The sequence below is a fragment of the Manis javanica genome, chromosome 16 (genome assembly GCF_040802235.1).
Source record: "Manis javanica isolate MJ-LG chromosome 16, MJ_LKY, whole genome shotgun sequence".
NCBI lineage: Eukaryota > Metazoa > Chordata > Mammalia > Pholidota > Manidae > Manis > Manis javanica.
The window spans coordinates 37,120,333-37,147,710 of record NC_133171.1 but is presented as its reverse complement, the minus strand read 5'-3'; the positions used below and the strand labels follow the sequence as shown (position 1 = coordinate 37,147,710).

The window sequence follows — 27,378 nt, the reverse complement described above, 5'->3', positions numbered from 1 at the left end:
ACTTCCTGGTACTCAGCTGACCTATGTAAGTGTGTTTCATTTGGTTCTGATCTTAGCTGCTACTTGACACAGTGAAAAATCCATGAAAATGTGGCCAATGTGGTGTTCATAGATTCACAGGGTAATGTGCTACCTTATGATCTATGAGATTATCTTCAAAATGCTCAAGGTGGAAGTATCAGTTCATTCTTACCTTTTTCAGAGAAGGGTTGTTGGCCCTTTATGCTGGGAATTTCTTGCCCTTTTTAATCCTTTTCTGTCTCAATGCTCCTTATCATCTGGGCTTTGGCTCTGTGGTTATCTTCAGGCCACTGCTGTCTAAGCGCTTCTCTGTGAACCGACGTAGCTGCTCAGTGTGGTCTCCCAGCAAAGACCTCCCGGAGGACAGGGGAGTGTGGCGCAGGTCAGAGAAGCTGGAAGAGAGGATGGGAAGACCAGGTGATCTGAAACACCATCCCACTAAAACCATCCACATGGGGGGAAAAGTCCAGCAAACACCCCTTTCAGCCCATTTCTGAACTTCCAAGATTGTAAGGCAATCCCCGAAGGGCAAAAATCTTAAGAATAAAAAGCAACCAGAAACCGGCACGGAAACCAGGGCTGTCCTGGGAGCCAGTGCAAAGCTGGTCTGTTGTGCTATTAGGTATGATTCCTACACACAAGTCATTCCAGGCAATGTCTGTAAATCGGAAAATGTAGGGAAAGCATAGCAGTCTCTTTGACTCACACACGATCCCCACCCCTCTGCAGCCCCCAGGGTAAATGTTTTGTGCCACAAGAAACAGCAGTTTTGCCAACACCATGGTGGAGGAATTTCGTAGTGTATATGAAATGCATTCACCCCAAATTCTCACTCTTGGCTCGGTTGGTCATTTGTTCTGTTTTAGAAGTCCCAACTGCGTAAGTTTCCTGGATCTTTGTATGAAATGAAACATGCTAGTCAAGGAACCAGTGTCTGCCTCTCACAGAGCCTGCACCTGCTTCTCCAGCAGCTGCTTCTGAGAACACGGCCTCTCCTCACCCTCTGCCCACGAGCTCCAGTCACCTTTTCCTCAGGGAAAGCCTATATTTGCCATAGTATTTCTTATTTGCTTGGCACTTAATATGTGGTTCTGTTAATATTCTTGTGAGAATCTGTATTTTGTTTGTTCCCAGGTGACAGGGTCACATTGATTGGGTTCCTTATGTCTTTTATCCCCCACAAGCCATGTTGTTTTTAATGTATGATAATGCAGAATATGAGGTGTTTATTTTTAGGAATGTATACATATATATACACCAAGTTTTGGTGAAAATGCTGGGCCAAAAATTAGAGCACTGGGATGACAGACCAAGGATCTTGGGTTTACACAAGATGGAGAAGCTCATCCCGAGACCCCAGCCCACCCCAATACAGCCAAGACACCTGAAGAGGTCACATTCTCAGTGAAAGGGAGGCTGGGAAAAATCTGCCTGGCAGCAAAAGGCACCTACAAAGAAAATCGTTGGTGGAACAAGAAATTAATGATAGCAGTAATACTAATTTCTTCTCTAAGGATCTGTGGTCAAACACCTGCTCCTTTAAGAATCTGGAATTCCAATTCACACTACCCCCTCAGGGACACCCCAAACTTAGAAATGAAGTGACCCCAGGAAAGTGGCACCCCTGGTAATCATGCATATCCTCTCTGGAGAGGAACAGCTTCAACCAAGATCCCACAAGTCATCAAAATACAAGCTTATAATAAAAAGATCACCACACGCTTTAGGGAAACAAGACACCATGAGTGAGACTCGGCAGAAGCATTAAACACAGTTCTAGACCCCCATAGGATGTGAGATGGGAATTTTCAGATATAGAACATAGAAAAATTATTCTTGAAATATATGCTTACAGGGAGGTTACACAGAATGTCAAAACAGTTCCCAGATCAAAAAACACACAGAAGACAAGCACAGAAATCATCAAAGCAGCCCATGTCTTTTTTCTATCAATTAGACCAAGTCTCTAAGGCCAAGACTATCAATCAAGGACTTCTCTGCTCTGCTAGGACCCCACAAAATAAGCCTCAGAGTAAATTGCCTGTGTCTGTCTGACCTTAGGCAGGCCTGCTCTGCTGTACAGGGTGAAATAAAATTTACTTTGCCTTTCTAACTTTGGTTGCATGTCTCACTTTACCTGACTTCCCTGCAGCTCCGAACCAACTTTCTCCCCAACAAAGGTACACTAAAAGAATAAAAATAGACTGTGGAATGTACAAACAACAGAGTGAAAAAAACAATCCAAAAGAATTCAGGGAGAAAAAAAGAAAGAAAAGCATAAGAGATCACAAAATAAAATCACAGAAATAAATACAAATTTATCAGTAACCACAATCAATATATACAGTATCCATGGTTTCTCTTCCCATGATTTCAGGTGCGTGCTGCCAGCTGTGCTCCAGGGCAGATGATCCTCTTCCTAAAGAACCATCAGGTCAGCAGTAGCCTAACACTGTGTTACAATGCCCACGTCACGTCACTCACCTCACTTCATGTCATCGCATAGGCACTTCCGTTATCTTAAATCACAAAAAGAAGGGTGAATACAGAACAATAAGATACTTGAGGGTGGGTGAAAGAGGGAGGGGCTACATTCATGTAACTTTGATTACTGTATATTGTTATAATGAATTTTATTATTAGTTATTGTTAATCTCTTACTGTGCCTAATTTAAAAATTAAAGCATATTTTAGATATGTATGTACAGGGAAAAGTGTAATAGTCATAGGGTTTGGTACTATCTATCATCAGGTTCAGGCTTCCCCCGGGGGTCCTGGAACATATTCCCCCCTGGGTAAGGCTGGGGATTAACTGTACCATTTTTTTTAAAACCTCAAATGGAATGTGTCTAATTGTGAAAGTGCCTCCACGCTGCCAGTGTGTGGCCTTGGGGCAGGCCCCACGGATGGTGGTGCAGGAGCGGAGGTGGCTTCCTGTCACCCCTGCGGCCCCTTAAGGATCTGCATCCCTCGAGGTGTCTGGCCTGGGGCGGCTGTCACCCAGTGTCTGGGTGCTCATTTTGGGGGTGGGCCACGATGGCAAATGCTCCTCTATTGCAGCATCTCTAGAATGCTTGCTTCTCATGCTTAAACTGCATTCAGCATGAAAAAGGAGATGTGCCTTTGAGGGAAACAAGGAAGGTGGAGGCAGGGAACCTCTGTTTCCAAGGAGGAGATGGTCCAGGGGTCTGCAGAGCAAGCAGGCCACCCGGGCGAGGAGGAGAATCCTTCCAAACCTGACAGCAAATCTCTCTCCAGGGCAGATGATGGAGAGAAAGGGAAAGCAGATCTTTAAAAAGTGGAAGGATTTATGTTGGTCATTCAGAAAAGTCAGCATAAAGAAGAAATTTTAAGAAATGATTTTTTGTTGTAAGTCTGCTGAAGAAAAAAGAAGACTAAACTAATGTTCTGGGGGAGCAACAAGGATCTGAATACTCAGAAATACAGTCCCTGAGCTTTTACATGGGTTTGAAGATCAAGAAAGGAAAGAGCAATGCTTTGCTAATGCTTTTTCCTTTAACTCTTATTCGTGTTAAGATAAGGCGTCCACATGAAAGGGAAAAGGATAGCTTATCGAAGTTTAAGCAGAAATGAGAAGTCCAGCCCATCCCATTTTAATGAAGTCACTCGGGTTCCCGGACCTTGGCTCCCTCCCCGTGCGCATCGCAGAGCCGGCCTGGAACACCCGGTAAAGAGCGAGGCTGCCGCCGCCCGGCGGACTTGGCTCCTGCTCTGCTCTCCAGTACGTGAAACTGACTTTATTTCCAGGGCTTGAAATGAGAGCTCAAACCTAAAATCATACGTTAAGTATCCCAAACTGGCTTTTCCTGTTGCTATTTTCTCCCAAATAAATAGGTGTTGGAACTCACAGGGACCCCATTTTTTACTTCTTGAGGGTTTGGGTAACCGTCCAACATCTGGGTAACCGTTGGATTAGCTGCGTCTTTCAGTCGTGAGGTAAGAAATTCAACTCCGACTGGCTTACATCCAAAGTCTGAATTTGTTTGCTCCGCAGCTGGGGAGAATTGGACTCACACACTCCCAGCCCTCAGGTAATGTGAGGTAGGACAAAACGGGGGGTCCTGAAGCACGCCTTGTTCCCTTGCTGTCACACTTAACCGCTACACCGACTGAGAGGCAGCCTTTCCCCAAGGACGTCATCAGGGTTGTTACAGGAAGAGCATAAAGGGAAAGAAATAGTGTTGATCTTTTCAATTTCTGTAACAGAGATTTTGAAAGACAGAGCTTTGAAAGGATAAGCAAAAGCAAAGATTATTTGTGAGAACAAAGGCATTTGAGAATCAAAAGTGCTAAATCCTGAAGGAATCAGAGGATAGGGTCTGTGCCTTAAATAATAAGAGGAGAGGAAACAGTTGCAGACTAAGTTAGGATTGTGCAGATGTGGAGTTCAGAGGAAGGATGGACGGGGCATGATCTGGAAGGAGGCTGGTGACCTACATGACGGAATGGGCCTGGAGGGGACTTTCCCAAGAGGAAGTGGGCTCAGCACTGGCAGACCACCCAGGCCTCTGCTCCGGCAGGTTCTGACGCTAAGTACCTGGATGGAACCTCCCAGGATTACAGTACATGGTTATCATTTTTCTATTTTATGATTAGTTATTTGTTATTTAATCCCTTACTGCACCTAATTTATAAATTAAATTTTGTCATAGGTATGTATGTATAGGAAAAAACATCACATCTATAGGGTTCAGTACTATTTGTATTGGCAAGTAGGTTCAGGCAGTCACTGGGAGTCTTGGAACATAGCCCCTTTGGACAAGACAGGACTTGTGTACTTACAATAATACAGTCAAGGATGCAACTCAAGAATGGCCAAATGTAAGAGATGAATAGGGAAACAGGCGGGAGGGACACAGCTTCCATGGCCTTTCTGGGTGTGCCACCTGCCTGGCACACTAGGAAGCTCTTCCATGTCTTGTCTTCCATGGTTTTTATATGTGGTCGCTTTATGTGGGCATGACTGATTGCACCATTGGCCACAGGATTGAACCCAATCTTGAGTCCTTTTCCTCTCCCCGTGAGATTGGGGTGGGGTGGGTGGAGTGAGGCTGGAAGTTCCAACCCTCGAATCACACGGCTGGCTTTTTTGGAAAGCAGCCCCAACCTGAAGCTACCTCGGGGTCCTGTCATGGGTCATCTCATTAGCAGAAATCTGGTGCCATCAAGAGGGACTTGTCTGAATAACAAAAGACACTCCTATTCCTCAGGAAATCCCCAATATTCCTACCTTTGTGCAAAGAACACAAGATCAAACTTTTTATTTTACCAGAGCGCTTTGTTAAAAATCACTGAGCTGTGTTCTTAAAAACAAGTGAAGTTTATGATAGCAAATGGTACCTCAATAAAACTTTCTAAAAATAAAGTTGTAGGAAACCCTTATGGAGGGCAATTTAGCAATATCTATCAAAACTACAAAATTATTTTTGACTTACCGGTTCCACTTCGGGAATTTTTTTTTCCCCATGGATATACTGGCACACACATGGACATCTATGTGCCGGGTCAGCCACTGGAACATTGCTCAATAACAAAAGGTTGGGGAAAATATTATCCATTTTAATAGGAGACTGGTTAGAAATTATGGTATTCTATAGAAGGGAGTAACATGTAGTTTAAAAAATAGAATGAGGAGGCTTTCTATGCACTGATATGAAAATGTCTAAAAGATATAGCAAAGTACAAAACCTTTTTATATTATAGTATACTTCGCTTTGTATAGTATGCTCCCTGTATAAAATTGGGGGAAATGGTGATGTGTTTGTATTCACGTGCACCTGCACAAAGATAGCACATAAAGACAGTGGCTACTTAGTACATGTATGTGTAGAGGCTTCAGTATATGGGGGGAACTGTAGGGAAACATTTCCAAGGGATATATGAATATTTGTATTTTTCACACTGGTTTATATCCATAAAAATATCATTTGTTCAAAAAGTGAAATTTAAATATGAACATTAAAAAAATACATCTTTACTGAAGAAAAATGGTGTAGGCAAGGGATGCTATGAAGATGGTGGTTTTGACTTCTGCAGGGAATTAGACTCCTATGTGGAACTTCTGGTAATAATTCCCAGGCCCACCTGGAGATTCTGATTCAGGAAGCTTGGGGTGAAGCCAGCACCTATATTTTCCTAAAGCCCTACAGTAATTCAAGTACTCCCCAGGGCTGTCCACTGCTGAGTTAGAAAGCTGTTGAAATCCTCATAGGTAAATGAGAGGCATGTGGTGGTGGATGAGAGACAACAACATGTAAGAATTTCTATCCATCAGATTTCCTGATTGATGTGAAGAAGAGAGATTGGAGATGAAGGTGGAGAGGAAGGGCCCTTTTTCTTATATTGCTTCAGTTATGATTCTTATTAAGAACCTGAGAACTACTTCAGATCAAAACAAACGGAGCTTCTGTCACTCAGTGAATGACACAGGCATTGACACTAGGCATTCTGGCTTCAGTGTGTCTATTAGAGGCCACTGGGTTCATGTTTCTGCAGAAACAGGAGGCTCTGGAACCCTCTGCTGGTTAGCTATTCAGTTGTTCAGCTTAACAATGGACTTATGAAGCTTTGGCTTTAAAATTAGTTTTTTTCTCGTGGAAAAAAATCAAAACGAGTATATTCAGAAATTTCTCAACATCAGAAAAATAGAACATAGAAATCAGAGAAATAATTCCAGAAATGTCCATGAGATGATGATAATAATTAAAAGTGTCTATTTAGTTCTGAAAGATTTTTTTTAAAGGCAGAAAAAATTAAGACACCTGTATGCTCTTTAATTTTTCTCCATCTTCAATGCTTCTTTCTCCTTTTCAGCAGGATAAGACCAATTCTTACTGATTAACCAGATGCAAGTACTGAGTGATATAAGTTTTGGGATACATATAGTGACTAAGGTGGCTTCTCCCAACTAGAGAATTCCACTCCAACATTTAAGGTAGTATTTAATATTAATGTTTCTGTGAAGGCCAAATTATTGAGAGCATTAAAAACAAGAAAACAAAACAAAAACAAACACAACCCAGCAAAATAAAAAACCGATGGCCAGGCCATAAGGAAACAATATGAAAAACGAGAAACTCTGTCTGTAAAGATTTGAATTTGAGTAGACAGACCTCTTTATAGATCTAGTCTGGTGGGAATTTAACTCACTTAAGCATCATCAGAATGGAAGTTACTTTGAGTCTGCTAATGAAGGAATTAAAAAGTCTTCTGATTGTTATTTCTCCTTAGTTAGTTTTTTTAGGACAAGAGCAGGGTTGCTTGCAGCCTAACACTACTCAGCCTAATGATAACTACCAGGCACACTTTTGAATGTGTTTTCAAAAGTTATATTAAATTTTCTCATACTTCTCTTGCAGAAAATGAAGTCAAGAGCATAAATAAAGACTGCATTCTTCCATTTTAAAAAATTATTTACTGTGCTCTAAGTATGTGTATGTTTATGTTATATCCGAGAGAGTTCAAGAACCACCGGTTTTAGACATCACAGACGCGTGTGCTGGGTTGTTGATAAGCAAATTGGCACCAGCTCTCCTCGGGCTAGGGGGCTGTTTCCAGGAGCCTCTTCCCTCCGTAGTTTTGGTTAGAGTTGCCAAGAGAGGAATTTGAAGGGAGGCAGACGTGGGTGAAAGGCCATTAAGTGGTGGAGGGCTGTGGAGCTGAGACACTGTGACTGACAGACACGTGGGGCCACCTTGTCTTGATCTGACCCACAGATGGGACACGAGCTGGACCAGGAGCAGAGGATAGGCAAGACAAGGTGGCTGAGGACCACAGGACAGGGAGTTTCCATGGTGACAGGCGTGTCCACAGACCTCTGTGAGCTCTTCCTTGGTGGCCCCACGGCGGTGGCCATCACGCAGCTTCTTGCAGGCTCCCACAGGCTTCGACCCACGCACCCGGCTGGTGCTGCAGGCTGCGTCTGCTAGTGATGGTTCTCTGCTCTGCCCGCTCTCCGCCAGGACCTTCCTCACCTCCCTGCAGCTGTCGCCTTCTGTAAGCTCCCGTGTCAGTGTTCAGCCCCACATCCCTGTAACTTGCAACGACATCGCTTTCCTGCATGAACACTGGCTGACCTGACACAGGTCATTTTAAGTTTGACTTCGGTTAAAAAATAAAACCTTGGTTGAGTGCTTAAGGATGAAGAGATATATGTTAACATTCACTAGATAGTCTCCTAACCTTTAAACAGTAGTCATAATAGATGCTTATTGTGAGTAAAATCATGGACTTGGCTGTCAGACAAACTGGCTTTGTCAATTAAGAAGTACGCCGTCCTGGGCGGCTTATTTAATTTCTCACAGCCTCATACTGCCCTGCCATAAAGTGTGCAATTGATCATGTCTTCCTCATAGGATTGTTATAAGGATTAAGTAAGACAATTCATTTAATGTTTAGCCAGTATCTGGTACAAAATTAAAAAAGAAAAAGAAAAGGTTATTTCGTAGATTTCTTATTTCAGAATCTGAGAGTTTCTGGGAACACTGCAGGAGAAAATATCCTAAAAATATCTCTGCTTAACTTCAAATGCTAGATGCAGAACTTTTTAAAGACCTTTTAAAATGGACAGTTGAAACAGACAAGTGAATAAGGAAAATCCTCAAAAGCAATACCTGCACACAGACAGACACAGCACAAGCACAGAGAGGAAGCTGAGCATTGGCCACTGTCTACTCCATCCACTGGGACCTGAAATTTTGATTTTAATATCATCCTGAGATGCAGGGCTACATGGAAGACAGAGGACAAAGACTGGGGCCCTTGTACAGACCATTTAGGCCAGAATTCCAAAGGGCTGTTCCACAAAGAGTAAAAGTTGGGGGTCTTGCTGGTCTTCAACTTTCCCCTAGGTGAAACGGAAAAAAAAAAAAACCGAGACAAAAACCGTCTTGTGTGTAACAGAAGCCAGCTCCTAAGCAGATCAGGCGCGCAGACTCCCACTGCCGGCCTGGCCCCCAACAATCCCAAGCAAAGAATGTGAAAATTGCACTAGGCTGGTAGCACTCACCTCCCCTGTGTTTTTGGCCAAAGCAAGCATATAAGCCCTTTTGGGAGAAACCACCAAGAACCTAGGACTGAAAGTATCCCTACAGACAACATTTCAAGTACCATGAACTCACAATCAAAATACTTTTTAAAAAATCAAAAAGGAAACAAGGCCCTAGATCTAAGAGTTGGCTGAGATAACCTGCTGAGGAATCAGGTCTACAAAGATTTCAGATATTGACATTAATGTTTATAATATAAATGTTTAGATATTGGAAGAAAGAAATTAGGAAATAATACAACTAAAAGAAGAGACTCAACTGACCAGGGAGATTTAAACAGAAGCTATCGTGTAGTCACCCAGCGCCATCCAAATGCAGCAACTGAGAAGAATATCCGGGGGATGGACTGACGCAGCCTGGGTGCAGGCGGGGCACTGGTGTCCTGGGAGTGATCCCGAGAAATGACAGGCTGCTCTACAGAGAGACAAAATAAATGGCAACCATCACACACAGGCCAGAAATACAAAATAAGGAGATCTAACATTGAAGTTCCAGAGGGAGGAAAAAGGGGATGTTAGCAAAGAACTTTAAAAAGTGATACGTGATACGATGTGATAGTGCATAGATTCAGGAAACCCTAAGGGTTCCTGAACAAATAAAAAGAAATCCTCATCAAGGCACGTGATACCATTTCATATAGTCAAAGCTGAAGAGAAGCTCTCAAAAGGAGAGAAAAAATGGATTACCTGCAAAGAACCAAACTCAGACGAGAGCAGTTTCTCTATGTCACGATTCCTGAGAATCGTGCCGGCCAGCGGCCCTCATCACTCCGGGGACTGCCCAGACGGGCCTGCAGGGTCCCAGGTGAACCTCTGCAGGGGCAGTAAGAATGACATTCAAATGGCTTGTTTCAGGTGATTGTGTGCAGTTTGATGTATTCCCTGGAAGTCTGACCTGCCTTGCTCCCTGATTTCCCTTTGGGCTCAGCCAATGGAACCCTGAAAGGAGCCTGGGGGAGGGGAGCATCGTAAGGTCAGCAGTTTCTCCCCCAGGGCTCCCTGTGCAGTTGCCTGGGGCTGGCTGCAACCTAAGTCACTGTTCCACACAAGGTGGCCTTCTCTCCATGACTCTCTCCTTCTGCATCTCTATTACTACTCCATCCCTCAGCCCTGTATTCCCGGGTACTACCTGCTCTGCTGCTAAAGCTCTGTATTACTTTCTGTGTTACATTTTGTGGGTCCCCTACACATGTTAGTAAATAACCCTTTCCTATATGTTAGTAAATAACCCTCCTGCAATTATCCCAACTTGGACACGCCCCCTATTTGTGCTGGGACCCTGGCTGAAACGCTTTCCAGCTTCCCCTGGCCTCTGGAAACTGAGAGTTAGAGCCCACTTTTTTTTTTCTTTTCTTTTGATTCTCTCTTACAAAAAAGCTCTGTGCTCAGGGGAGAAATATTCAATAAAGGTCAATAGAAGTACTGTCTTTACCAAATATAAAATATGCAATCACAAAAAGCTTTCCTTGAAAGTAGTCTATTTCCACCTGAAATGAGATGATGAAACTGAATACTGCTGTGTCCGCACGGGAGCCGTTCTGTGTGTCGTCCTGCGTCGTTGGTTTCCTGGGCTTGTTCTCATGTGAAACAAACCCATTTCTATGGTTCCCTTTGCGTTTGCTGCATGCACTCAGGGCAAGTGTGGGCAATTATTCAAAGTGTTTCGTGGGACCTAGGGAAGCCAGCATAGCCCCTGAGCAGCTAATTTTATATCCCTGAAGTGGACATGTGCTATGTCTCGACTGAGGTGAACCATTTGTTCAAACAACCTCAAAATTCCCTCCTTCTCTCCTTATCCCGAAAGGAGAACACTGTCACTTTACTGCAAGAAAGTCTCATTACTCAACGGTGTTCAAAGCAAATGTTACCTTTTACCTTTAGTTTCGGGTCTTTCCTGGTAAAATTCCAAAAGAAACTTCCTTACTGGGTACTTTTTCCTGTGCGTGTTTTATTAAGAGCTACCTGGCCAGTGCTTACAGCTGCTGAAATTCTCAAGTACCCGCATCCCGCGCCTGGCCGCTGCTCTGCCCTGCCCTCTAGTGGCACCCTGGTGTCAGAGCAGCGGCTCCTCTGCCTTCTTGCTGCTCCAGGCCTTCCAGGATGACCGTCAGTCCTCACTATTTCTCAGTAATAGAGTTCTTGCTGGAGTTTTTAAGTGATGCAGCTTTCTTTCCAGAAAAGATCAACCTTAATGGACAGCAGCTGTCTTGGACCCTAGTTTGAGTCAAAGTGCCCAAGAAAGGACAGCCTGCTGCAAAGAACATGCCACTCTGGAGTAATAGCTATGGGATCCGCCCCCTTTGATGTGAGCCTTCAATTCAGCAGGCTGGAGGAAGGGGTGCAAGCCATCAGAGAGATGTGGCAGGGCCACTGCCCCCCTTTTCACACCATCTGTATCTTTCTCTGTCTCTGCCCTCCTCTCACATTCTCTCCTGATGAGGAATGCATTAGTCAGAGTTCGCCAGGGAAACAGAATAGATAGACAGACAGACAGAACAGAGATAGATGTAGGCTATAAGGAGTTGGCTCACACAATTACAGGGGCTGAGAAGTCCCATGCTCCGCTGTCTGTGAGCTGGCACCCCAAGAGAGCTGTGGTGAGAGTCCAGTCTTATCTGAAGGTGTGAGAACCAGGAGTACTGATGGTGTCCCATCCCAGGGCAGGAGGAGACCCCATATCTCAGCTCAAGCAGTCCGGCAGAGAAAGAGAATTCAGCCTCTGCCTGTTCTATTCAGGTTCTCAGTGGATTGGCTGATGCCCACCTGTAACTGGGGAGGGCAATCTGCTTCACTCAGTTCACCCACTCACATGCTTCTCTCTTCTGGAAACACCCTCACAGACAACCAGAAATAACATTTAACGAAATTAGCTGGGCACCCCATGGCCCAGATAAGTCAAGTTGACATATAAAATCAACCATCACAGGCAAAAATTATGTGAGAGACAAAGTTAACGTGACAAAATTAGGTAATATGTTAGCATAATACTGAGAAGAGGTAAATAGTAACAGGAGAAAGGCCTGTCAGTCTCGTAGATGCTCTAAGGTGAAGAATCCAAAATTGCTGTGACCAGATGGACTTCATAAGACAGTACAGTGAGGTCTGCCCCTCCACCCTCAAATCCAGGATGAAGCCAGGAAGGGGCTCGAGACGCTGGGGTGTCCCGTGTTGTTGCTCTGAGATGAGGCTGGGGTCCCCAGGGAAGGACAGAGTGGCACCTGGAGGATCCTGAAGGGAGGACATAACAGAGACCAAATGGAGGGACTTTTAGATGCCCTGCAGAGGGGGACTCATTAGAAATTAAAAAGTGACCCATGAGAATGGTAAAAATAAGTGTTTTGCAACATTCTTTACCCTTGTGTATTCATTTTTAATTTTAATATTATATTCATGATAAGAGATTTTACCTACAAACCACGCCAGGTGTTGAAAGTGCAGGTAAAGTTCCAGAGAAGATTCAGTTCATTCCTGGTGCTCAAGGGAAGAGAGTGATGGTGCCCATATCCCGACTGGAATTGTGTGTGGTTTTCCCTATGATGTTGTCAGTGTGTAACTGAACAGGCCTCCACCATGACTTTGCAATGGAATCATCCAGAGAACTTTCCAAAATTAAATCAGAATAGGGGAGGGACAGCAAGGCTGGACATCTGTTTCCAGAAGCTTCCCAAGTGATCCAAAGGTATAGTCAGGATTGAGAGCTTCTGCAGTAGCATCTAGCATTCCAGGCATGTTTGGTGGATTAGGTAGACATTTTGGAGAAGTGGGGACATGTTCTAACATGATTGCTCTGCGGAAACCACCCCCACGTACCAGCCATCAGCCCTCTTCATTCCCTGGGGACCTCCCACGCTGGTCTGTAGTGTTCCCAGATGTACCCTTGCACACACAGTAGGAATGAATGCTATTCCAATGGTTTATTTCAGGGCAGTGTGGTTATGGTGTTGTTTTCTTCCTAAATTGTTTTCATCCCAAACCTCTGAAATCTAGAAAGTCTTATGGTTAGAAAAGCATTTTTTTGTTGTGAGCTGTTGACTTTTCTCTCTTATTATTTGCAATTTTTTTCTATCATTTACTGTTACACTGAAAGCACTTTCTCTGCATGTCTTTCTTCCTGCCTCGTCTTTCTCCTTCACCCAGTGGTTTATTTCTGATTTGATTTTCAAGCCTCCAGCACGCTCAAGTCATTGGGTCTATAGAGGAATATTGCCTGCTGGTCCCATTTCCAAATCTGACTTAGATTCTCTTCTCTGAACCATATCGCATTTAGGACATTATAAATTCTCAATTAATTCACTCGCCTGCCTTGCCACCTACACTGTAAGCCTGTGGAGGGAAATGACAAAGAGCTACTTCCATTTATTTCCTCTGGCACATGGCAAGGGCTGAAATATTTTAATAAATGAAGGTTATCAAAGGCAAGAATCTTTTCTTCCAATGAAATACTAGGTTTCAATGCAATTCATAGTGCTTGTCCGCTCTTCCTGTGCCCCTAAACTTTAGAGGTGATTCACACCTTGGGTAATTAGGAGGTGGACAAACTTCTCAGGGAAAGTATCTGCTGAACATTTAGCCTTTTGTCCATAGTAACTTCCTTTGAACTCACCTCTGGAGAAAACGCTTGAAAGTGGTCTGCTCCGCCCTCTAGTGGTGGCCATGTGGCAGAACAGCTTCGACGAATATCTTCAGGAATTACTACTCTCCCGAAGCTCTCCATAGTGGTATTGAAACCCCAGTCTGTGTACTAATCCGTGTATTACATATCCAGTTGTTATTTCAGTCGCCTTTTTCTGTTTTTTATAAGAGGTTTTCGGTCCTGTAGTCAAGGGTCTGTAGTCACATTCAGCAGGAGGACCTACCTGGAAGGGATTTTGTGTGTTTAAGAGGAGTCCTCAACACTCTAGCAGCATCCCATAGGCCACTTCAGATGTTTTCTTTCTTCCATATCCAAAGTGTTTTCCCAAACAGTATAGGGGTACCCATGTATCTTCCATATCCTGTGTGGTGTCCCATAGGGGACAGAGCCTGTGTACCTTCCATATCCCAAGTGTTTCCCATTATGATATAGGGGCACCCGGGCAGGTCAAGCTTGATACTGTAGTCCTGTAGGGTAAATACTAAATAAAATTCTACAATAATCATCCACGATAGCCCGATACAACTCACCCATTATGCACCCTGAGGTGTTAATAGAAACCTCCTTACCTTAAAGAAAGTCACTTTTGTTCTTGAGTTTTGTTGTTGATAGTGGTGGTGGTGTGGTAATTTTTGTTTGTTCAGTCATGACAACAGAAAGCTGTTGTCGGGGCTTTGGGGAAGAAATCCAGAATATCACGAAGACAGCAGCTTTATGGGACCTACTACATATAATCTGTTGATAGGGGAAAAGGACAGTCTCATTCTGATAGGACCTTTGTCAGATAGGGGCTGTGCAGAAGATGAGGGTGACAGGGAAGAACAAACCATCTGTGGAGAGACTGTGCCCACTACCTGTGGACAGCACTGTTCCCTACAGACTGCATTTTAATGGCAAATTGCAAACACTTTCTCCACATTTGCAGGCACATCTTTGAGTCCTGACAATGTGGTTCGTGAAGCAATGTGTACTCCAGTTCCTATTACAAAATGATGATGTTTAAGAATATCTTATTATTAGGTCAAAGGAAAACAGTGTTTATTTGATGAGCTGAGGAGAGGCTGTAAGGCTGAGTTCTAATTAACCCAGTGGTTGATTTCACTAATGCTAAGTGTCTGTTGTCAATGCAGACTTTAAAGCAGTCTCACAGGGAACATTTTGTAAGGGGCTTCTCAGTAACCGCAGCTGACTTGGGCAAAACCATGATGGCAATCCACACCCGAATCCAGTCTGATGAAATATGTGCCTATTAACTGGATTCTTCTCACCTCCATCCCTTCTGGAAGAAAAACAGAGATTACCCAACAAATGGGTACAGTGAGGCCCTTGGAATATTCAAGTATTCACTGATCAAAGTATTAGATCATGTGTTTTGAACAAATATAAACAGCAAGGCTTAAGAGATAAAGCTCTGTTTTCAGTTCTAGATCACAATCAGCTCCTTCTGGGCCCCAGGGAACCAGCATCAGAACCAACTGCCTTAGGAACTTCTGTCCCATGTTACGCTTTCTTTTTTGGAGCATTAAGTCTTTGCGTGCAATGCTATGGTGGGAAACAATCTCCTTGGAACCTGCAGGGTTCCACTTTGTCCCAGGCTGAGGGAGGTGAGTATGTTATGAAAGTCATGAAATCTTTTTCTGATAAAGTACAACAATCTTGTGAAAAGTATCAAAGGAGATTAATTAAACACACACACACACACACACACACACACACACACACACACACACACACACCCTTAAGCTCTTTTAGTATTTTTAACAGAGTATGTATTTCCTTTCTGGTGTTTCTTGGTGTGGGAGGCAGGTTAAGGAAAAAAGGATTGTCCTGAATATTTAAGCAATTTAATCTTTTTGCCAAAGGTACATACATACCTGGAAATAGTATGACTCTGACTCTGATCTCCATAGAAAATCAATAAGTTCAGAACTGAACCCAAACAAAGGGCTCATCCTCAGGACCTGCCTCTGCCTCCAGTCCCCAGCTGCCCACCCTCATTCCTTGCTTCCCTTTACTACCATCTGTTACCACCCTCCTCTTGAAGGAATGTTCCCTTTGGAATCATTTTCCTTCTCTATCTGCTTCTCTTGGTTCTTGACTGATAAGAAAGGGCTGGAGAGAATACCACATGGATAATAAAGCTTTGAGTTTGGGAGATTCTCTCTAATGCAGCTGTCTGCTGGCTACCAAAGAATCTCAAAAGATCTTCCACTTCCTGCCCACCCTTTAATCTTGTGAGAGAGGGGAAGGTCAAATGTAGTATTTCTCGTTTTAAAATGTGGGTTACTGAGACTGAAAATCTGAACGGATTTAGAATTGGCTGTAAGTGAAATTGTGAAATAGGTACTTGGTATCTCCCTTCACCTTTTAGTTTCTTGCCCTTCTCCTTCTTCCCTCCCTTCAATTTCTTTTCCTTCCTTATATTCAGTGCAGAACTTTCTAGAAGCAAATCTTCAGCTTGCTATTAGCCCTTCCATGTTCCTCCTTTTTAGCTGAGCACCAATAGGGTCCTGAGGAACACTTCATTTTAACAAAGGGCCTTAATTTCTAGCAGTGATAAGCTAGTAGGTAGGGGCCCTTTCCATTTCCTGGGACCGTGACCCTCTACTGGCTGCTTTGGGATGGTTATGATCAAGTTCTTCCCGCAAAAGTCCATTACTCTGAAAGCCTGAACTGCTCCATTGCCAGAATAACTTGCAAAGTATGAATTTTCCTTAAACAGAAGATTAATAATAGTTACCAATGTTTCTCTGTCTTCGTTTGCTTTTGGATCTCAGAGGGATTTCTTATGCTATAATGAAGCAGCTACTGTTTTCATGAGACACGGTATTTTTTTTCCCCAGATATGATTTTCTTTTGAAAGGAACAAGCCTGGGCATGCAAAGACCTGGGCTCTCTAAGCTATCACTTGGCAGCTGTGTGACCTTGAAGAAGTTGCATCCATTCATGCTACAAACATGAGAGTACCTGCTATGTGCCAGGAGCTGGGATACAACGGTGAGGAAGGCAAAGGCAACTGACCCAAGAAACAGGCCATTACAATTTGCTTTAAAGAAGGTTGGTCCATGACACCAAAGAACAGAGGGGAAAGAACTTGTACGTCTGTTTGGAGGAGGGAAGAACCTTCCACAAAACAGGTAGAACTTCAGCTCTAGTGCTGTGAAATACTTTGTCAGCTGCACTAGACCACAAGCTTTTTGGGAGTATGTATTGATAAGAAAGGTATACATTTCATTTCTATTGGTGGTAATAGTTAAAATTAGATTATGCATATGTGACTTTCAAAGTGTAAGGTTAACATATATTTTCTACCTCCCAACTAACAGACGTTAGAATAAACTAATGATCTCCATCTGTTTTAATTCCATCCTATTTTTATAACCACAAATTAATCATTGTTATTATGTTGCTTTATACAATCAAGGCCTATTTAGAATCATCTAAATATTTAGTAATTGCTTACTATATCTTATTTACATCCCATGCCTTCCTTTTGAATTCAATTTTATTCTTCCTGCAATAATACGGTGTGTTTTGGGGGCACATTCAATTGTTATTGTTATTTTAATGATAATTTAGTATAGCATAGAAGTCTAGGCTAATGGCCATCTTTTTTTAGCATCTTGAAGATGAACTTTCTGAATCTCATTGATTGAAAACGTGATCTCAAAAACACCCCCATCCTCTGTCCTAGCAGTACAAGTATTGAAAGAAGACTTTATGTTTCTCTCATTTAATTTGGTTTCTGACTTGAGCCCTGTCAGAGGGCGTACTGTCTCCTGACTTCAAGGGTTGCTGTTGAGAATTCTTACATCAATCTATTTATTGTTCATTTTGGGTAATCTGACTTTTCTGACTTGCTTGGTGAGATTTTCGTCTTTGATATTCTGCTGTTTCACTACAGTGTGTTAAGAACAGATTGACTTTGTGAACTTTCTGAATCTGATGATTTATGTGTTTCATAAATTTTGGAAAGTTCTTAGTCATTGTATCTTCCAATATTGTCTCCTCCTTATTTTTTATCTATTTTTCCTTCTGGAACTCCTATTAGAAAAATACCTTTTCACCGTATCCCTCTGTCTCTTCCTCTCCGTATTTTTCACCTCTTCATCTCTCTGTGATACATCTATCTTCCACTTTGCTAATGCTCACTTAGTTCTTTCTAATAGTGTCTATTGAGTTTTTAATTTCAATAAATGCACTTTTCATTTCTCAGCATTATGTGTTTTTTTTTTGTCACCTTTGCAATTTTACTTTTCTCCTGATCTTTATTGTTTTATGTCTTTCATTCTTAGGCATCCAGCCATGCTGTTGGTGATATCTGCTGACTCTGGCTCACTATAAGCTTGTGTGCTTTATGATTTTAGATTGTGAGTCATACCCCCAGTGAACCTCTACCTGGGAGGATCTTGGGAGGCCTGGATTAGATGTCTGGTCCTTCAGAAGGCTTTACATTTGCTTCTGTTAAATGCCTGAGCAGTCAAAAAACTGGAACAGTTTTTAACATGAATCGCTCAGATTGGGAGTTCTTGAGCCACAAGTGCAAGCCCCAGATCCGTGTGATGGCAGGTCTCTGTTATGAATTATTAAAGAAGGCTTTCTTTTTACTCAGAATCCAGATGGAAATTAACTGCTTGTCATCTCCCAGTCAGCAGCTGGACTCATTTCAGGACCTGCCAATCACTGAAAACAGTTCTTGGAGTCTCATTCCAGTTCCCAGCCTTGTGTGGAGCCGTATGTGCAGCCGGGGCCTCGTCTCCTGTCCCCAGGTGTCTGTATCTACACGACAAGCTCTGGGCTACTGGGGTGAACAACCTTTTTCCATCAACCTCTTCCTCTCCAGCGGCCACACACTTACCTCCTCCACACCACTCTGGTTTTCCATTTCCTTTTCATTTTAGCTGCTAAACATTTCCCATACTTTTTAATAATTTCAGCTATTCATTTAAAAGGATGTTTGGTATAATTCATCCAGCATTTCTAAGTGTTCTATAATTGGAGGGTCTACAATTCTCTCTATTGTTAGAAATGTGCATTCCTATATACTCTGAGAAACAGATCACAAAGGAATTTTAATGAGATGAAATAATATTAGGTGAAAGGGTGGCCATATCAGCTGGCTAACATGCTAGAGAGAATTCGCTATGGTTAGCATACTATGACCTCAAATATTGAGAACGGCAGGGGGGTGGGGACTTGAATGAATCGAGCACAAAACTAATGCTTCTTGAAGTATAATAAGCAAGCAGAAAATTGTACAGCTGAAGGGGCCCCTGGAGATTAATGTATCATTCATTTATTCACTCATCAGTTCTTCGATGCATGTTGATGATGACCCAGAAACAGCTAGGGATGCAGTTCCTTTTGTTACAAAACTCACCTGTGGATGGGTAGCAACACACAGTGAACACTACTCAGATGTTTACGTAACGTAGGTGCAGATGGTGATAGAGGAGCTGCAGAGGGATAGAGGGAGACTGGGAGGTATTAGCTTCCATGAAGTAGCAACAGGAGTGGAGTGCTAAACCATGAGAAGGGGCCAGCCAGGAGAAGGCCAGGGAAGAGCTCCCAGGCCTGACGCAGTCTGCAACGGAGCTGGCCGAGGGCGCTGGGAGCCTGAGTGAGAAACCAGAGCAGACGGAGGGGCCTGGGAACACAGACACAGATGTTGCCAGACTTGGCCCCGACTGGGGCTCTGATCGTACCTTTTCTACCCTCCAACCCCCGCCGTTCACATGCCGCTAATCCTGTCGCCAGCTGTCCTGCCCAGCTTTGTCTTTAAGCAAGCTGTCATCTACCACATCAAGTATTTCTAAGCGCCCACATGAGCCACAAGAACACACCTAGAACACCTGCTTCTGCGGTATTTGGACCTCTTGTTCCAAATCCTCACAACCTTTACAACTAATGACTCTGTTTATATGAGTTCTTGCACCTGTTGTTTTTATACGATTCTGTGTTCACTCAAATAACCACTAATTATGTTCTGGTATAACAGATACAAAATTTGCTGTTATGGTTTTAGAAAACAAACAACATGCTTGATATGTTGATAGGAAAACCTCTAGCTTTAAGAGTAAAATTCCCATACACTTGTGTTATGTGTTGATCTCTACCGCTCTCTTCACGTCAAGCACAGGACAAACGGACACACAAATATGTGCATATATATTTATTATGACACTATCAAAATAAAAAAACTGGAACTGTATTAAGTCTTCCTTCCTTGTACTATTACTCATTAATAACTATATACTCTTATTAGTTAAAAAATTATTTCCTTGATTTCACTTCATTTCCATGGTAAACATGGAGGTAACTAGTATTACTCCCCTTCTTTTACAGTGATTTGAAAACAAAACTGAGTCCAAAAGGGGGACAGAGTTGACCATTAGACCACAATACTGAGAACAGAGTGAGGGTGAAATGTCCAGTTCCTCCCTATACTAAGTGAATAACATCAACATTTATACCTTAATTTGCAGTAACTCAGTATTTTAAATAGCTATGTAATTTCCAGCCATTAGCAGGAAGGCTGCCATGCTTAAGTTTTCTTTTAAAACAAACATTCACTGACCAAGATTCATTACTGAATACCATGCCAAAATACAATTTTCAATTTTTATACTTAGACATATAGGACTTTATTTTCTTTACCTTCTTTTTTGAAGGCCTTTCCATAGGAAGTCTGGGTCTTCTATGAATTCTCTGATGGGGTGTATTTCTGAGACAGTCATCATGTTAGATGGAGTTATTTTCACTAATCCTTTGCACAGCAACTGAAAACCGACCTAGAGATGAGTGTTGAAAACATTAAGCTTAGACATGAAAAGCATTCAGTGGGAGGAGTGTCCTAGCACAGCTGTGTTTTCCCAGGGCACAGTCTTAATTTAATCTTAGTATCAGAGCTGCAAATGGAGAGGCTCTTTGCAGTATTAGGATTTGTCAAGTGGCTTTGCTCAGTCCGCGTGTTGCCTCAGTGCTGTCACCATCCTGCCCACCCCATCAGGTGCTTTTCAGCGCACGCTTCTGGACAAGTCAGAACACAAACCAGGAACTGAAGAGCTTTCTCATGCTGCTGTGTTGCGTTTCGGGTCTTGCTTTACTTGCTCTAGTTAAGTCCTTTTACTTTCAGTCTTTGATGGCAAGGTACTCGGCTCCATGCTACTTGCGGAGGAAATACATCAGCTGGGAAAATAAACTGTCATGGACTCACACCCATCTGCTTTCTGACCATCCTTTGAATAGCGAGGCTTTGGGAGGGGGCAAAAATAGCTCTTGGAAGCAAAGTAAGGACCAAAATGCAAGGTCTCCCAACCATCCTCTCCTTATTCATTAACTTTTAAGTGTCACGGAAACAGATCAAAATCCCGGCAGTCATTGCTATGCTGTCACTTGATTGGACAGCATTTTGAAAACAGAGAAAATTCTCATCACACAGAAATGGGGGAGAGCAGTGGGAAGGGGTCTAGTTATGAGGCTGGGTTGACCAGTGAGCATCGCTTCCTCCACCCCTACTTACCAGTTTCTCCCTTGGGGCAGAATTTTGAATATTGAATGAAGGGAGAATATTAGTAAAATTAGGCATTTCCTAAATCAGTAATAGCTAATGTTGACTATGTGATAAGTGTATACCAAGTGTTTTCTATGTAGTATCTCATGTCATCCTCACAACTACCCAGCGGGCTGGGTACCTCTATTAGCCCCTTTTCACAGGTCAGAATGTGGTTGTGCAGAGAAGTTAAGTGCCTTTCCTAAGGCCACACAGTCAGGAAAGAATGGAGCAGATCTGAACCCAGACAGTCTCACCTCAGGGCCTGAATGCTTAATCACCAATAAATGGAGCATAACTTGCTCGTTATGTGGAGGGCATCCTTCTAGGTGTGTCCTCAGGAATCTTATATTCTAGCAAGGAATGAAGTCAAGAGTCTCAGAGTTGGAGGGATGACGCAAAGTCCAAAATCCTTTGCCCAGTCTTCCGAGACTTTTATTTTGTGACTCAGCTTACTTTTCTAACCTAATTGCCTACCATCTACTATTTTCCTACTGAAGCCTGGACTCACTGGTGTGTCTAGAGAAACTCCTACCTTCACAGCTCCATGCGTTTGTTTACTAGAATGTCCTCCACTAGGTTCCCCATGCAGATGAGTTCTTCTCTAGGTGAATCCTAATGATTCTCCACGGAGCTAGCTCTCCTTATACTCAAACTTAAGAGCATTCCTTCCCTCCTCTTACAATAACCACTGCGAGCTAGGTATTATTCTGTAAGCTTTATATCTATCTGAGGCAAGACTTGAGGAAACCTAGAAGAGTGTTCTTGGGAAGGGGAATGGACAATTCAGAGGCTCCAAGGCAGGAGCGTGTTAAGCATGTACCAAACCACAGGAAGGCCAGCAGCACGGAAGAGCAGGTGCAAAAATGAGCTATGTGAGTGCTCAGGGCCAGCCACCTTTCCTTTTCTTCAGGCCCTCCTTGATAACATGACACTCAGGCTTGCCTAGTGGAGTGGTTCTTTGGGATCTTATCATTATAGTTTTTCAATTTCATGTATAACCAAAAATGGCCTTAGTTGCCACTGAGAGTAGAGGCAGATTTTTCCCTCTCAGGCTGGTAGAGAAAAACACATGGGAAAGTGATTGGGACTTAAAGGGAGAATATAACTGAAAAGAGAGTAAAAAAGGAAAGGGGATGATTTTATATATAAATGCAGAATAAATATGAACTAACATGCAGAATCCTTATGTAGATTTATTCAAAATAAAAAAATCAAAGAAGAGAATCTACCAGGAAGACAGAACAATTCAAATTTTGTGCGGACCTATCAGCGCAGCCTCAGAGTATGTAAAATAATATTTTCAGAACTAAAAGGAGAAATAGACAAATTGATAATCATAATGGGAAATCCTTACACTAAAGAATATAAATTGAATGAGCAGACAAAAAATAAGTAAAAATGTGAGATTTGAACATGATTAACAAAGTCGAGGTACTTGATACATACATATTGACAAGCACACCCAATTAACTGCAGACTACACTTTTTTCAAGTATATATGGGACATTATAAAGAAATTTGACCATATACTTCGCCGTAAAGCAAGTCTTAACAAACATCAAAAATTGAGATAAGGCAGAGTATGATCTCTAATTAAGCTACTAATAGAAAAAGTACTAATATGGAAACTCCCACAATTATAGAAAGTAATTAATATATTACTAAATAACCCAGTGGATGAAACCAAAAATTATCACAGGAATTCAAATATATTTTTAATTGACATATTGAAAACACACCCTATCAAAACTTGTGGGCTGCATCCAAGCTAGGCTTCAAGGGAAATTTATAGGCTTAAATGCATCTATTAGAAAAGTAGAAAAACTGAGAGTGAACAATCTAAGTATCCATTTCAAGATGTGAGAAAAAGGTCAGCAAACTCAAAGAAAGTAGCGAAGGTGTATAGTAAAGAATAAAGTAGAAACTAGTAAGACATAAAACATACAATGAGGTTTATTTGATTTAAAACCATTATCTTTAAAAAAGACTATTAAATTGACAAACACATGACCAGTCTGATCAAGAGAGGAGAGAGAAAGGGAAAGGGGGAAGGAGGGGACAGAGGGGTAGAGGGGAGAGGGGGAGAAAAGAAGAAAGAGCAAATAAATTTAGGAATGCAGAGTTATTGAAAAGATCATAAGATGTTCATGGGACTAATTCTATGCCAATGATTTAAAAAATGTAGATGAAATGCACAACTTCATAGAAAATCGCAATGTACCAAAATGGACACAGTAAGAATAGAAGGATTTGAATAGGTCTATATCTAGCAAAGGAAAGTAGCCTATAAATAAAATCTTTCCCATCCCAGAATTCACTAGTGAATGCTATCAAACATTTAAAGAGTGACATCAAACTTCCATAAACTTTTCCAGAGAATAGCCAAAGAAGTACTTTTTATGAGACCCACATAGCTTGATACCCAAACCTGACAAGACGTACAAGCAAAGAAGTTACAGGCCATTCTCTCTTATGAACATGCACGCCAAGACTAGGAAAAATAACAATGAATCAAGTACAGTGATAGATAAAAAGAATGATAGATCATTACCAAACTGGGTTTATTTCAGATATGTAAGTTAAGTTTTAAATTAAAAATCAGTGTAATTAGGGAAAAGTCATATGATAATCTAATAGACGCAGAAAAAGCTTTTGATGAAATTCCTCACTTTATAATAAAAACTCTTGCCTTCCCAAGGTATTGAGAAAAATTCCCAAGAAACATATTTCGGATGACTACTTCTATGTAATATTATATTGGCGGTTCTAGCCAGTGCAACAAGAAAAGAAAAAAATAAACAAAGTCTATTAGGACTGGAAAGGGAGAAATAAATCTGTCACTATTCATATATAATTTCACATGTAGAAAAATTCAAAATCTCTACAGATAAACTATTTAGAATTAGTAAGAGAATCAAACAAGGGCACTGTACATGACCAATAAACAAATCACATAGTTCATTTTTGTACATAATTAAATTTCTATAAACCAGCAGTAAGCAATTAGAAAATAAAATGTTAAACATAATACCATTCATCAGCAGTATACAAAAATCATGTCTAAGAACCAGTCTAAAGAAAGTGTGCAAGACCTCTACACAGAAGACTACAGAACATTTTTGGGAGATACTGAAGATCTAACTAATGGAGAGAGATAGCACGTTGATGAAGTAGATTAGTATTACAAAAATACTGTTTTGTAACCACTCCAAAAGGTAGTGGTTTAAAACAGCAACAATTCTATCATTGCTCATGATTCTGTGGCTTGACTAGGGCTAAGCTGGACAGTGTTGCTGGTCTCACCTGGGGTCTTATGCAGCTGCAATTAGATGGCAGCGAGGACTACGACAACTAAGATGTCTTGACCCACTGACTGACCCCCAGTGGAGACGGATGGGAGGCTGGGCTTCTCTCCATCTTTGCATGTAATCCAGGGCTTTTCTCTCTCCACATTGCCTTTCTATATGCTCTCTAAGCAGTGTGTCTGAACTTATATGGCAGCTCAGGGATCACCAAAGTGCAAAAGTGGAAGCTGCCTGGCCTTGTTAAGACTTGAGTTCAGAATTGGCATGCTCTTACTTCTGCCATATTCTGATAGTTAAAGCAAGTCACAAAGTCAACCCAGATTTAATGTGGGAGAGGGCTGACTATATAGGGCCTGAATCCTGGCAGGTGTGGTTCACTGGGTGCCATGTTTAGAGACTGGCATTCACAGTGTACTCTCTGGTCTTCAAGGATTCACATGCTTTGCAGGCAAAATGTACTTTATTTCTCTGGACTCCCAAAGCCTCAACCCATTGTGGCATCTCGTCATCTCAATCATGTTCACATTCAGATGGGACTCTTCAGAGTTTTCTCCTGGGTGTGGTTCCTTGGGTACAGATAATGAATGGTGCAGATTGTGAATCGAAAAGACAAGTTATGTCCACCTCCTTACCCAACACACATACATACACCCACTCAACATGCATTTATAAGCTAGGGATAGGATAATTACAAGTAGATACTTGCATTCAAAAGTAGGGAATGAAAGGAAGCACAGAGCAGTCGCTGATCCAGAACAATTCCAAACTCCACTACACCCACGTTGCCAGCCCTGCTTCTTAGAGTGGTTCTCCAAGCTCTGCCCTCCACCCTCTAGGGGGCCCTTTGAAACATCCTCCCTTTCTCATTATAATGAACCCTATTTGCACCTAAGAAACCTCTGTAACCAGCTTCCTTCCCATAGAAGTTTGAGGACCCAGAGGCCTCTTTTCATGTTGAAATGTCTCTGCCCAAGCCAGCACAGTTCTTCAGAAATTTCTGTGAGTTTCTGATGTATCAAGTGATACACTGACTCTCTTAGATAAAAGCCTTCTTCCTACTTTTCTGCTTCGCTTATCTATTGCTCTTAACACACTCTCAAAACTAAATAGCTTAAAATAACAATGTATTATTTCTTATGATTCTGTGGGTTGTTTGGAAAATGCTGATAAATTGGAGTACTTAAAGTTATAAGGAACTTCTAAAAAAAATGAATAACAGACAGAAAACTTAAGAAAAATGGGGAGGAAACATAAACAGGAATTTCAGAAAACAGGGTATCTAAAAGGCCAATAAATATATGAGAGAATGCTTAGCTTCATTAGTCAACAGAGAAATTAAAATTAAAAATACAATGATACCACAATGCTACCCAAAAGGACGGCTAAAATAAAGCTGATTATAAGCAAAATTGCTGGAGGCAATATAAATTTGTATAATCACTTTGGAAAATTGTGTCATATCTATTACACATAAACATACTTTATGACCCAGTAATTCCACTTTAAGGTGTACATTCAACAGAAATGCATACGTACAAGCACACAAAAGACATGTACATGAATGTTCATAGAGGTGTTATTTTTAATGTCTCCAAGGGGAAACAACTCTAATATCTATCAGCAACTAAAACAAATCAACTCATGTAATATAGTTATAAATGAAATATTACATAGCAAGGAAGAGGAATGAACTGCTATATACAACATGACTCAATCTCCCAATACAACAATAAGCAAAAGAAACCAGACACCAAGTACATACTGTGTGATTTCATTTATATAAAGTCCTCGTTAGTGGGTTAGTGGGGAGAGGGACTTGTAATGTTCTATTTCTTGGCTATGAGTTGTTACAGTAGTTGTTCTTTTTGTAGTAATTCACTGAGCTATGAACCTGAGCAAAATTTTATTTTAAGAAGGAGGAAGGATTTTGAAATTTAGTAGAGCATGCAAAGGGGACTAATCAGTTCTGTCTGGGAGAGGCTTCAGAGCTGAGTTATGAATGAGGAGGAAATGAACACCAAGTCAACCAGGGGGAAGAAAATATTTGGGGAATAAGGATTCCTTGAGCCCAGGAATCAAAGTGTGAAACAGTTTGCCATAAATTGGGGCTCTGCAAGAAATTTCATATGATGGGCTTGGAGGAAGGGAAGGTGAGGTGAGGTGGAAGAGGAAGGAAAGTCCGTGCCCAGTAATTCAGATTTTATCACGTTGTAGGAAGACACTGAGAGGCTTTAAGTGAAGAAGTATATGCTCTGATTTGCATTTTTAAAAGTCAGGCTGGCTGCAGGACAGATTGGAAGGGAGTGCCTGGCTAATCGTGCCCGCCTCCACTTGTCTGTCCAAGGTCTCCTTTCGCCCAGCTCCAAAGGCTGAGTGGACGAGAGGTCAACCTTAGCTCCGGAAAACAGTGAAGCTCACCGAGGCACTCTCAGGGTCCTGTGTCCTTGATCTCACTGCACCGGAAAAATCACAGGAGGATCAGAACTGGATGATGGAGACAGAACTGCCAGTGAAAACTGCTCCACTCAAGTGTCTTAATGGTGAGGACTGAGTGATGGTCCCAGACCCACAACACCAGGAAGGACACACACTGAAGTACCCGCCTATCCATTAATCTACCACAACCAGCCTTTCCTGTCCTTCATCAAGTCAAAACCAGCTCTTCCTAGGCTTTTCCTCATCAAAACCAGTTAAACCTGTTATAATTCTCTGCCTCCTATAGCTCAACTGTTAAAGACGTATTTTCCCCATAATTGCAAGCTGAGAAAATCTACCTTGTTAAAGTCACACAAATGGA

The 27,378-nt window shown here is 42.0% G+C and overlaps 1 long non-coding RNA gene across 2 annotated transcripts; it reads right to left on the bottom strand.

Annotated features, from left to right (window-relative positions):
• Nucleotides 1-213: 213 nt before the first annotated feature.
• On the bottom strand, nt 214-27,378 carry LOC140846837 (uncharacterized). 2 transcript variants are annotated; one of them, XR_012126285.1, is made up of 3 exons: nt 27,000-27,378; nt 20,379-20,512; nt 214-413 (listed from the first exon to the last, which is right to left on the bottom strand). It is a non-coding gene; the product is annotated as an uncharacterized lncRNA (long non-coding RNA). The 2 variants fall into 2 exon arrangements; XR_012126284.1 differs by lacking the exon at nt 214-413 and adding an exon at nt 13,390-13,944 and having other exon boundaries at nt 27,000-27,377.